The sequence below is a fragment of the Meles meles genome, chromosome 10 (genome assembly GCF_922984935.1).
Source record: "Meles meles chromosome 10, mMelMel3.1 paternal haplotype, whole genome shotgun sequence".
NCBI classification, from domain to species: Eukaryota; Metazoa; Chordata; class Mammalia; order Carnivora; family Mustelidae; genus Meles; species Meles meles.
The window spans coordinates 36,514,961-36,529,414 of record NC_060075.1 but is presented as its reverse complement, the minus strand read 5'-3'; positions in this window follow the sequence as shown (position 1 = coordinate 36,529,414).

The window sequence follows — 14,454 nt, the reverse complement described above, 5'->3', positions numbered from 1 at the left end:
ATTTTGCATGTGGATATCCAGTTTTCCCATTAGCATATGTTGAGGAAACTATTATTTTTAAATTGTTTATTTTGGGGGCACCTGGGTGGCTCAGTGGGTTAAGCCGCTGCCTTCGGCTCAGGTCATGATCTCAGGGTCCTGGGCTCGAGTCCCGCATTGGGCTCTCTGCTTGGCAGGGAGCCTGCTTCCCTCTCTCTCTCTCTGCCTACCTCTCTGTCTACTTGTGATCTCTCTCTGTCAAATAAATAAATAAAAATCTTTAAAAAAAATATTTTAAAAAAATTGTTTATTTTGGGCTCATTTGTTGATTTGCATATGCATAGGTTTATTTCTGGGCTCTATTTGGTACTCTATATTTCTGTCTTTTTTTAGTATCAAGTTTTAATTAGTGTAGCTTTGTAATATATTTTGAAATAAGGAACGGTAATGCTTCTACCTTTGTTCTGTTTCCTAATATCACTTTGGCTCTTCTGGGCCTTCTTACATAATCATAGGTCAAATTTTACAAATATATAATATGTAAAAAATGTGCACAAAAATTAAAACTCCATGGATAAAGAAGAAGTGGTATATATACACAATGGAATACTATGCAGCCATCAAAAGAAATGAAATCTTGCCACTTGTGACGACGTGGATGGAACTAGAGGGTATCATGCTTAGTGAAATAAGTCAATCGGAGAAAGACAACTATCATATGATCTCCCTGATATGAGGACGTGGAGATGCAACATGGGGGAGTTAGGGGGATAGGAGAAGAATAAATGAAACAAGATGGGATTGGGAGGGAGACAAACCATAAATGACTCTTAATCTCACAAAACAAACTGGGGGTTGCTGGGGGGAGTTGGGGTTGGGAGACGGGGAGGGGGTTATGGACATTGGGGAGGGTATGTGCTATGGTGAGTGCTGTGAAGTGTGTAAACCTGGCGATTCACAGACCTGTACCCCTGGGGATAAAAATACATTATATGTTTATAAAAAAAAAAAGAAAGAAAGAAAGAAAGAAAGAAAGAAAGAAAGAAAGAAAGAAAGAAAGAAAGGATGAATGATGAATACCCAACTTTTGTAGCAACATGGACGGGACTGGAAGTGATTATGCTGAGTGAAATAAGTCAAGCAGAGAGAGTCAAGTATCATATGGTTTCACTTATTTGTGGAGCATAACAAATGACATGGAGGACATTGGGAGATGGAGAGGAGAAGGAAGTTAAGGGAAATTGGAAAGGGAGGGGAACCATAAGAGACTATGGACTCTGAAAAACAACCTGAGGGTTTTGAAGGGGCGGGGTGGAGGTTGGGGGAACCAGGTGTTGGGTAATAGGGAGAGCACGTATTGCATGGAGCACTGGGTGTTGTGCAAAAACAATGAATACTGTTACCCTGAAAAAAATAAATAAATAAAAATTTTAAAAATAAAATAAAATAAAAAATAAAAACTCCATCCAATCCTGGTTTTAAAATATCTCTGATAAGAATTCAGTCTATCCAAAATTTAAATCCCTGTCACTCACTTTTAAAATCTTTTACCTCCTCCATCCCAAGGTGGCTTTTGAAGTCAGGAGTAATCTTATGTAAGCTATGTCAGATGGGTTTATCACTAGGAGATAAGGAGGCAACACAATTACATGCTTTAGTGTCTGTTCATGAAGTAGTGTTTGGATGGTAATTGATCCTCCACAGACTTTAAAAGAAGTTAGTGATCCATCATTGATCACAATGCACATCTGTTACTTACATAGTGATTTGCCAACTAAAGAACTAGTGGTAAAGTATATATTTTATGCACTTACTCACTGTTTATATACTATGATCATTGAAAGTTAAACCATGTTGTTTTGGGAGCTGGTCTTATTTAACTGAACTATGGTAACTGGAATTCCATTATATCAGAACTTGCCTGTGCTTAAGTTTCCCTGGGTGGCATTGACTCTCCCATTTCCTGAGATTATGAGTGACTAAGGGGTGCAAGGAAAGAAACTGAGCTACAGACAAGGGAAAATTATTAGGAAGTAGTTTAAAAATATTGATTTCATTATACTGAAATATTATATGATGGATATTTATTTACTTAATATATTGTTTTCCACTTTATAATACTTAAAACCATGACTTTATGATTTCATAATATTTCATCAGACAGCAATAGATAAAATTTACTGAGTGCTTGTACAGGGTAGACACTTCCAAATGCTTATGGTATTATCTCATTAATCCTTTTAATATTTTGAGATAGGTACTATTATCCACATTTCATAGATAGAAATCCAAGGTAAAGAGAGCTTGAGTTAAAATTCGAAGATGCACAGTTCATAAGTGAGAAACTGGGATTTGAATTTAAGCATTCTGCTTCTAGTGCCCTTTCCTCTTTTCCGTAAGGCTCTACTACAATATTATTTATCCATTCTGCACTTTTTTTTGATACTTAGACTTTTACATTTTTCTGTTTTCGTACAGATATTCTTGTATATATTCATGGTTTTCAATAGCAAAAAATCCATAAAGTGAATTATTTTATCAAATTTTATGGATCTTTTTGAGATTTTTATTGTAATTTTCAAAGCACTTCTGAAAATATTTGTTTCAATTTATTTTCCTGAGCAATGCCTTAGATTGACCATTTAAAAAACCATCATCAACGAAGTGTTTGTAATTTAACATATCTTTAGTGGTTTTATATTTTTTCAATTACTTTTATTATACTTTGCCTATTTTTAGGTGGGCTTTTCAAATTATGAGTGTGATTTTTATATAGTGGTAATAATAAGCTATTATCTTACATGATGGATATATTTTAAACTTTTATATTAATATTTTAATTAACTATTTTGTTGCTTATAAGAAAGTTGTGGATTTTGCATATTTATTTTATAAATAAATAAGAGGACAGCTCTTTACTAGATGAGACAGAGATATTGTGAAAATAGCATAAAATGAGAGTATAAAGGGACAGCTATGATAATAAGGTTAGAATTTATGACAATATTGTATGGATTTTAAAAATTCAATACACAAAGTAGCACTGAATATATAATGAAAAATAGAATGATGCAGAGTAGTTTAAAGATCCAAAGTTCTGAGCAGATCTGCAAGGAATTGATATGGAGAATCTATCATTGCAACTAAGGAAGAAAGAATAAAACTTGCAACACAGCTGTGATTTAATGCTGGATAATAAAACCAGAAATACTTAGATTTCTCCTATTTAGGGATTAGAGACTGAGGAAAATGTGGACTGGCAGGCCATGAGGGCAAGGGAATTGATGATTGAGCTGAATCCTCCTTAATTTAATCACATCATATCCAATCAAACAGGTGGAAAAAAGTGATAATAGCATTTATATAGATTTTGCATGTTAGAAAACCAAATAAAGAGGTGGCACAATTATGGACTTATTTATGTAATGCTAAGTAAGCCTTTAAACTGAAAATCTTGGAGTTCATTATCTTTTGAGAACTTTGGCATATCTACCTTCATGAAAGAACCTCCCTTATATAAAACTAACCTTAGAAGCATTATTAATACTTGGTATCTGATTATGTAAATGTGTTAACATAACCCTAACATTGCTTCTACTTTTTCAATTCCTCACTCTTTCTACTAATCAATCATTGCAGATTTCAAATTTTGTTTATATAATTAGAACATGATTTTTAAAATTAATATTTACCTATATTGATAATATTTCAAATGTGTGAATATCAGAAAAATTTAATTAGTGCCATAGAGATTAACAAAGAAAATAATTCCACCTTGGGAAGCAGTTGGTGATAGATTTGGTGGCCTTTACGGTTCTCACAACTGATTATGATTTTTTTTAAATGATACATCACTGTTTTGATGGGTGTAGAACAAAGGGAATAACTACAACCCGAACTCGTCACTTCCAAGCCAAATTGTCACAAAATATATTTAGCTATTTTTTTCTCATCATAAAAGATGTAATTATAAAACTTAGATTAATCTTAGGATATTTTATGTGTCAAGTTTCTTTTCCTTCTCTGTCTTCCTAAATGGAACTCTTATCTTAAAGACCTCTCTTTGTTTATTCTCCTCACATTTAAGATAATCAACATGACTAGAAAAGGAATTTCTAAGGTATTCTAAATTTCCTCATTGCACTGTTCTATAAAGTTTACTTACCCAGTTCCTTAAAAAAAAAAAAAAAAAAAAAAAAAAAAAAGATCTATAATAGTACCACATTCAGTGGTCGTTTTGGTCAAACAATAAGTTAAATGATGCTCCATCTTTTATTTCTTGCCTACAGAATTCTCTGAAGAGTGGTAACAAAAATTATTTTCTGTGTGCAGTCTCTGGTTGTCATGAGTAATCTAACTTAGCCAATGAAAGTGATACCAATTTACATAGTTTATTCATGTAGAGATTACTAAATTACCAAAAGCTGAAGAGTCTTCTGAAAGCAAATGTGTTGTCTTCAGACACTTCACTTTACGATTTTTAAAGAATTTTACAAGAACATCTCTCAATCAAATCAGCATAATCTGAGGATTTTATAGCCTCTAAAAAATGTGTTATTTACTATTAACTCCATTGAGCTGTCCCCAAATTCTCACTTTATACACTTTATACACAATAAAACATTTGGTCACTAATTCATTGCTGAAGATAATTAGCCTCCAATTTTCACAAATTATATTTTCTCCTATGCCCCCTTATAAAGGCCAGGGACTGCAGAGTTATTCAATTACTCTAACTCATCTCCCTAGGTGAATGAAAATGGAAAACAGTTTTATCCTGTAAGAAATTAACCCATCACCTGCTAACCTCTAAGGTTGTATCTCAGCAGCTGTTAGGCTGTCAGTTAAAATTTATTTTCTTATAATAAACCTACAAATGCCCAGTTGGTCTCTACTAATATCAAGAAATATTGATACCTGTAATATAGTACATTTGCATTGTTGAAGATGTCAGAGCAAATTCCTTCTGAAATCATATTTCATACTACTTTCATCTAAAACATGGGCAATGGCATAACCCCACTATTTATGTAATTTATAGTTCTATTCCTAGTTTTATTCATAGGAAGAGAAAAAAGACCTTAACAAGTATAATTAAAGAAGGATTGGACTATTACTTTATATTTTATACATCTCAAGCACTTCTGCTTCTGCTGTATAAATATATTTCCTAAACCCTTCCATCCTTTCCTCATCCTCACACCCACTGAGAGTGGAAAATACATTTGTTTGCATTATGTTTTTGTTTTAAAAGGCTTTGTAACATAAAAGAAAGAAGCATTCCTGAACATAATAGAAACTTGCGGTTTGCTCAGTGATAGAATGCTTCTCAGTTTTTTGAGAAAATGTAAATTAGAGAATGAGAAGATATGATAGCTGAGTAATCAAAGATAAAGAAGTTGGCCAGAAAGCCTTCCCTAGAAGAAAAGTAATACATATTTGTGAGCATAACTCACACTATACAAATCAGCAAGTGAGAGCAGTCTGAAAGCAGCATTGATGATTCAGAAGTGAGAATAATTTGTTAGAGAACCGCTTATGGTCTAAAAATGACAAATCATTCTGATTAGTACAGTGCATTATTTGACACTCTAAAATGTTTTTGTTCCTTCTAGAAACTTGCTATATGTGATGATTTTTTAAAATAAATACCTATTTTCTGCAGACTGATGTTGGAATAACTGTGCTACACACCATTTTGATTCTGCCAGACAAATTACCATTTCTCCCACATTGTCTCACAAATATGCCCTTGGCCTAAAACATTGCCCTGACACAAAGGTACATAATATCTATTGAATTGAATGATGGAAAGAATGTATAGAGTCCTGTTTTTCAGAGCTAGCAGCAATAAGAACAGGTGACCTCATTCTTCTAGATGTTATTTCCCACTGTGCCTAAAACTGGCATCCCCTAAATATGCATGGACTGGTTTCTTTATCTCTCCACAAAAATACCTTGCACCTGTTTGATTCCCAGCCTGATAAGCCAGTCACTCTGCATAAATTCTATTCATTTCTCAAAGCCAATTTTAAGCATCACTTTCATAATGAAGCCTCCTTTCATTTCTCTTGCCCTCATTATCATTCTTTCAGTGCCTACACCTGTAATGCCTAACATTCAACACAAATGTTGATATATGGGTATAATATCTGGCACCATACACAGCTGTCCTTGTGTATTTGTCTATGCAAATAATATAAAATATTAAATAACTGAAGGATCAATGTCATGTCTTTAATTTCTTATGCACATACGTATTATCCAGTGAACCATTGAGAATATAATAAACCTACAATAACATTTACTGAGAGAAAAGGATATACAATCAGACATAAAACTTATCTAGCAGTTACATTGCTTTTTTTTTCAAAATTCTACGTATTTTTCTATTATTGGTAGGTGTCCATGGACACTTCCAACAATAAATTTAAGCATTTCAGAAGGTACTAGAGAGAGACTTTAGAGGTAGAGTGAAAATATCAGCAAAATAACCCTCAACCAACTGGCAACATATGATATTATCTTTGGTATACAGTGCAGTTAGAGGATGCTAGAATTTTGGATCATGAATCATGAATTACAGATCATTTCAATATGGCTCATAATAAATTTCAAAATGACTCTCTCTTGAACTAAATAATGTGATGTCCCAAAGAAGAGAGTATGTGCAGTGTGAAGAACAGAGGTCAGAGACTTTAAAACTATTCATATTTGAAGAAATATAGCTATAATAATGACTAAAATATTTAATTAACAGAGGTGATGATTAGAAAAGTCATAAACCAAGACCTTTAAGATAAGTTACTTCTGGAGTATTGAAATATTATTTCATGCTTGTTTACTGTTGTTGTTTTGTTTGCTCATGCATGTTTAACTTAGTCACTGTATTTTTAAGGATGTGCAAATTACACCTAAAAAATAATTCCAGAACCCATTTACTTTCAGTTGTCAAAGAAAAAGAATAGGAGCTTCAGTGTGAGCTGCTTCCTTGCAAATAATAATAATGATATTATGAATTAAAATCAAGCTTATAAAATCACCTTTGCAGAATAAAAAATTTTGATTCCTTTTATCAAATTTAAAGTTCACAGTAAAAAATACTTAGCCATGCTTGTGTAAATATATACTTTAAATTTTAATTTAAAATTAGGGGTAAATACTTAAGTTCATTGCTCTCGTTCATTGGAAATGTGCCATGAACATATTTTAACTTTTTTGTATTTCCCCTAAAAGTCAAAAGAAAAAATAAAGATAATGGAGTCAATCAACTGTTTGATTAAAAAGTAAAAGGACATTTTTTAAATCCCAGGGTCAGCATCAGCTCTCTGTTAATACTGTCAGGTACCCTGAGAATCCTGAGCAACTAGTGCATCTCATCAAATGATTACAGTCTCTCTAAAAACTAAGGAAATGACCTAACCATCTCCAGCCTGAACATCGTCCCTCAACTTAAAATGAGCTAAAGCATCTGCAGCTTAGGTGACAAGACCAGAGCCTACTTTTCATCGATGAGAACACTCAGACTCCAGGGATCCTGAAGTAGCCACTCACCCCACAACAATCTTCGCTTAACTCATGGAGTATCTAAAAATATATAGAGTGGCTGTTGGTATTAGAGCCAAAACTATATAAAACATATCCTAATGCCAGTGTTGGGATCAGAGTACAAACCTCTTTTATCAATGCCTCTTGCCATCTTCCTACCTCCCATAGCACAGGCTCTCAGAGCATCACAGGTCCTTGCTAACAGATACCAGTACTTCAGATGACTGAGACCTCTACTCTGAGGTGTCTTCTGAAAACCTGACCATACCATAACCTATAGTATGTAGAGCCCTGCCCACTCCCTTTCCCAGGAATATCTTATGATATTGAAGAAAATATAGCAGAGAATTTGATACAAACTTGGTCATGACATGATTCCAGGTTTCATATCCTGGAAACTGGTTTAAACTTGATATGCCTGGGGCGCCTGGGTGGCTCAGTGGGTTAAAGCCTCTGCCTTCGGCTCAGGTCATGATCCCAGGGTCCTGGGATCGAGCCCCGCATCGGGGTCTCGGCTCAGCAGGGAGCCTGCCTCCCCCTCTCTCTGTGCCTGCCTCTCTGCCTACTTGTGATTTCTGTCTGTCAAATAAATAAAATCTTTAAAAAAAAAACAAAACAACTTGATATACCTTTCAGTAGGTAGTAGAAAGGACTAACAGAGATTACAGGAAAAATAATGCTCCCAAACAACTCCCTCTCAGTTATACTCCTTTCCCAAAATGTACTCTTCCCTTTCCAGGATCTTCCCTTTTTCCTCTTCTTAATCCTCTCAACAGAAGAATACTATTCTCTTGTGTCAAATTCCAGAGCACCGTATGGCTGTATTTACAAGTGAAAGAAGTTACTATTTTAAAAATTTATGTGTGGTCTTCTCCTTCTGATTTTTGTTGACCAAGTGCCGTGGGATTAGTAAATTATAGGAGGGACCCCTTAGCACATTGCCACCAAGCATTCTCTTATTTCCTCTATCTCTAGTTGCCACTTAAGTTCTGGCTATTCTACCTCCAGTTAAATGTCCAATTATAGTCTTACTGCTAGTAACTTAGATCCTATTCTCTTAATTTCTCAGCCAAATTATTGCTATGACCTCCTTAGTGGTTGATCTGCACCTGACATTTTCTCCATTTTTTTCATTGCAATCAGAGCAATTCTCGTGCTTAAAATCTTTAATTAGCTCCTGTGGTCTTCAAGATAAAATCTTCATTTTTTAAGTATAAAAGAATTCATACTTTTAGTTGTTCTTCATTCATCCAGCCATGTATATATATTGGTAATTCTTTGCTCATATTCTTTTTACCACACTAGGAGGAGGGAGTTACAGAAGCAAGTGGTTTATGATGCACTTACTTGTCTTACAGTAGGAATACTGTCAGAGTAACAAAGAATGTAGGTGGCCTAATCTGTCCTATTAACTGGACCCAAGTGTCTAGAAATTCTTGAAAGTGAGATATTACATTGAAAGTACATTTCTTACTCCTGCTTTGCTGATCACATCCCAGAAAGAAGAGGCTCGTTCACTGCCTACTCTGACTGTAGCCAGTTCCTACAGTCAGGCTTCTTTCAGCTGCATTTTCAATTTTCAATTAAATTTCAAAATTACATTTCACAGGAAGCCTTCATGTGCTTTGAAGTCTATGTTAGTACCCTTCTTGTATAACTGATTATATATAGCTGACATAGCTGACTTTACTTCAATAGCAGTTGCTGATTTTATTATAATTGCCTATTTAACCAGTTTATTGCATAGAGCAAACTTGTTAAAGTACAATTATAAAACAGTTTTATTTCTACCTATTTACTGCCTTCAGATGTCTTCTGCTAGATCTCTTCGCTGACCTTTGGCTATATCTCAGGCAGATCCTATAGCTTTGCATTCATTCTGAGCTATAGGAATCACCTCAGCTTGTGATAACATAAGTTTTAGCCTCAACTAAATTAAAATTTTAAACTTTCATTTAATTCAAAGTCATTTTGTTCCTTGGCTCAGGCCTGACTATCAGGTTGGGGGTCATGTAGTGAAGAATGGGGGCATGGTCAGCTTTTCATTTCTCCCCTCATTGCCCTTCCAGCTTTAGAGAGGAAAGGCTTAACAAAAAAAAATAGAGACTTATGAGAGTAAGGCTGTTGTAACTTGGCTGGTGTTACCTTCTGTTAAGTCAAGCATGCACAAGCCAACTTTCTCTTTCTCTCAAGGGATATCATTGTGGATTCTTCTGAGATTCCCTTTGCTGACTTTGTACTGCTATGTACCATTCCCTGACACACATGAACCGCTCTTCTGACTTCATACACTTCCTACTCCCATCCCAGCTTTGTTCCTACCTCTAGTAGTTTGCCTCCAGTCCTTTTTTGTTACGTTCCTCTCAGCCTTGCAGGCAATCCTCAAGACAGCTCTTGGTCTTCTTCAGTGTCTATATGGCTCACAGGAAATATCAAACACCCTGTGATAGCCAGTATTAGAAGTGCCAGCTACTCGCTGTGTGGCTCTCTTCTGCTTTAATAGGCAGCTCTAGCCAGACCTCTCCATACTTCACTGAGTGAGGTGAAGCCACCACACTCTAAAGGCCTATATTAAGCCCTTCCAACTTCTCTATTACCATGATTCATAAAGACTAGAACTGTGTAAGTCATCAACACCAGTATTTTAGTACCTGACACATAATAGGCATTGAGTAAATATTTGTTGAATTAAAAAATGAATGAATTAGTCTTGATCTGGCAGAGGGAAACCAAAAAACCAATACCCACCCACTGACACAATCTCTGGAGAGTGCTTTGATCATTTTTATCAGAAAGCTTCTTTAAAAAATTCCTTTTCCTGCGGCACCTGGGTGGCTCAGTCATTTAAGTATCTGCCTTTGACTCAGGTCATGATCCTGGGATTGAGTCCTATGTGGGGCTCCCTGCTCAGCAGGGAGTCTGTTTCTCTCTCCCTCACTATCCTTCCCCCTTGCTGGTGTTCTAACTTTCTCTCTCTCTCACTCTCTCTCAAATGAATAAATTTAAAAAATCTTAAAAAATGAAAAATTCCTTTTCTTTCACCTAGCAATCCAAATTCTAGGAATCTATCTTAAGGATAATAACTGGGCAAATGCTCAGTTGATATATGTATAAGGACAAGCAATGTCTAACATTAACAAAATGAAAATCATATGTGCTCAATAATAGTGCATGGTTAAATAAGTTATGGATTTTTCAAATATTTGGGATATTCTCTCATTAACTTTTTTGTGTATGTAGATGTATATTTATTGATATGGAAATGAGACTTAAAGCAGAAAATGACAATCAGAAAGAAAGAAAAAGAAAGACTGTGACTTGTGAAGAGATTAACTGTATTTTTTTTAAAGATTTTATTTGTTTGACAGAGAAAAAGAACACAAGAAGCAGAGAGGCAGGCAGAGAAGGAGGGGGAAGCAGGCTCCCTGCTGAGCAGAGAGCCCGATGTGGGGCTCAATCCCAGGACCCTGGGATCATGACCAGAGCCGAAGGCAGACGCTTAACCGACTGAGCCACCCAGGCACCCCAAGAGATTAACTGTATTAAACAATTACCTGCAACACAATCCAAGTGCAAATAAAATGTTACAACATTTTAGAGCTTATCTATCAAGCTATGATAATAATAGCACTAATAGCGCACATATCCTTACGTTTCAAAGACCACTGACTATTCCAGCAAGTTGCTTGTCTAAAAATCTGACAAATCTCTGCTAAGACCATTCTTGCTAACTTCTGCCATAAAACCATCCATAACTAAGTCCCTTTCCTTAAATCCTGTGAGTACCCTTCCCCCTAATTTCCCCATTTAAGACAGACTAAAACTCTGTCAAAATGATGTACCTTGCCCAGCATGTATGTATTGTAAACCCAGTTGTATGTATTCAATGGTTTAGCTTATGAGATCAACAAAATAACTTAATTGTTCAATTATTTCTTTTTTTTGCTAATATAGAAAAATTTTAGCCTGAGTATTTTCATGCTATTTTTTTAACCTCCATTTGACGTATCTATGTGACAAATACCTTTTAAATTATGAAACAAGTTGTTTCAACTTACAAATATACTGAAATTTTCAGCAAATTAAGATTTGCTGAACTATAGACCTTATCAATTTTATTTCATTCCCAGAGAATACAAATATATCTATTTTTTGTTTTTTAAAGATACCTAATTTTTTAAAAAGCTTCTTTATCAAAATAGTCTTCCCACAAATTAATTAAAGGTATTTCAGAATAATTAAAGATATTTCAAAAATAAATCTTGTGTGCCATCAGAGGTCAAATTTCTTTGGGTACTCCATTGGTTTTATAAAGATGAACTTGTTTACAACCTCAGTTTTTGCAAATTTTGTTTGCTATAAATCATTAGAACCTGAACTTTAGCATTCCCTTCGTGGAATACTTTGATTAAAGTTTTCCAAAGAAGCTTGTATAAAATATAATCAAACTTTATAAGACAAATTCATTTTAAAGTTGAATGTCATTTTACAACATCTAGTTTGATTTAAAAGTAGAGATTCAAAGGCTTTAATACCTGTAAGTTTCATTTTATGGTGGTTAACAAAGACAAGCTAAGTATTCACAGTCTGAAGTATTTTATTTATTTTTTTAAAGATTTTATTGATTTATTTGAGAGGGAGAGAGAGAGAGCAAGGGGGGTGGAGGGGAAGGAGAAGAGGAAGAGGAGAGGGAAAGAATCCTGAGCAGACTCCATGCTGAGCATGGAGCTTGACGCTGGGCTCCATCTAAGGACTCTGTGAGATCATGACCTGAGCCAAAATCAAGGGTCAGTTGCCTAACTGACTAAGCCACCCAGGTGCCCCTGAAGTATCATTTTATTCAATATTAACATCATCACATTTTGTGATTCCCTTACTCTTGTACTACAACTACTTATAATTGTATTTTAATATGTTCTTAGAAGTTTTTTTATTGTGGTAAGAATATTTATCATGGTTTCTACCCAACCAATTTTTCTTTAAATATTTTATTTATCTGTCAGAGAGAAAGATAGAGAGGGAACAAGAGAGCGAGAGGGTGAGAGAGCATAAGCAGGGGGAATGGCAGGCAGAAAGTGAAGAAGTTCCACGCTGAGACTGATGTGGGAAATGATCCCAGGATTCTCGGATGATGACATGGCCGAAAGCAGACACCTAAACCGACTGAGCCACCCAGGTGTCCCTACTCAACAAAGTCGGTGCCCCTACTCAACCAAGTGTACAATATGGTATTGTTAACTATAAGCACTATAGTACAATAGATCTCTAGAATTTATTCATCTTGTGTAACTGGAACTTCATACCAGTTAAATAGAACCTCCACATCTCCCCTTCCCTTCAGTCTGTGGCAACCAACACACTCTACTTCTATGAGTCTGACTATTTTAGATACTTTATATAAGTGGAAAGTGGAATCATGTAGTTTTCAGTTTGGTTTTTTGTTGTTGTTGTTTTTAGGGGCGCCTGGGTGGCTCAGTGGTTTAAGCCGCTGCCTTCAGCTCAGGTCATGATCTCAGGGTCCTGGGATCGAGTCCCACATCGGGCTCTCTGCTCAGCAGGGAGCCTGCTTCCCTCTCACTCTCTCTGCCTACTTGTGATCTCTCTCTGTCAAATAAATAAATAAAATCTTTAAAAAAAAAAAAGTGTTGTTGTTGTTTTTCTTTTTTTGTTTATTGTTTTGTTTGGGGGTTTGGGGGTTTTTTTTCGTTTGTTTTTGCTTTTGTGATTTTTGTGACTGACTTATTTCACTTAGCATAATATCCTCCAGGTTCATCTATGTTATTGCATATAGCAGGGTTTCTTTCCTTTTTAAAGCGAAATGGTGGGTGCCTGGGTGGCTCATTGGGTTAAGCCGCTGCCTTCGGCTCAGGTCATGATCTCAGGGTCCTGGGATCGAGTCCCACATCAGGCTCTCTGCTCGGCAGGGAGCCTGCTTCCTCCTCTCTCTCTGCCTGCCTCTCTGCCTGCTTGTGATCTCTCTCTGTCAAATAAATAAATAAAATATTTTTTTAAAAAAAAGCAAAATGGTATTTCATTGTATGTATATACCACATTTTCTTCATCCATTCATCTGTCAATGGACATTTCATTTGTTTCCATATCTTAGCTTTTGTGAATAATTCTAACATGAACATGGGGCAGTAGATACATTTTTTTAGTAAATATTTCCATTATTTTCAGATAGATACTCAAAAACAGAATTGCTGGATCATGTGGTAGTTATATTTTTAATGTTTGAAGAACCTTAATACTGTTTTCTATAGAGGTTGCATCCTTTTACATTCCCACAAACAGTGTACTTAATTTGATAATAACATTTTTTACATTATTCTGTGCTCCAGAAAATTTTGTATTTGTGTTATTATTATAAAATAAGTAATATTATATTCACTATTATTTTAACTGAATTCATAGTAGGAATAAAAATAAGATCCGATGCTCTGAATCAGATAGAATGAATTTCCAAAAACTTCACTTTGATTTCACTAGCAAGATGAAAAATTAAGATGTGGTTCAAACTGAGGTAAATGATTTTCTACTTAAAGCATTTGATAACACTGGAAGGAAAAAACTCCTATCATTTAATTCCATAAAATCTTACTTCTGCCAATTAAAGTAACACATTAACAGCTATTGATATACTTTTCATACATAAATGAAAAAAATTGGCTCAAAAATGAGTGAAATTAATTTAAACGAGTAGTCATTTGATCTAAGTGAAAAGTAAGTATTCACAGAATGGTAGCATCATCCACCTTCTGCATCTGCATGTCTTAAATTACCATCTTTAGTCTTCTCTAATTAAGCACTCAGTTTTGAAGTAGATATTGTATTTCTCTGATAGATTTATATCTTCTGTTTTTCTTGTGGTTAATCTTATTTCTAGGGCTTCCATAATAGATGGCAAATGTTAATATTCTTATCATG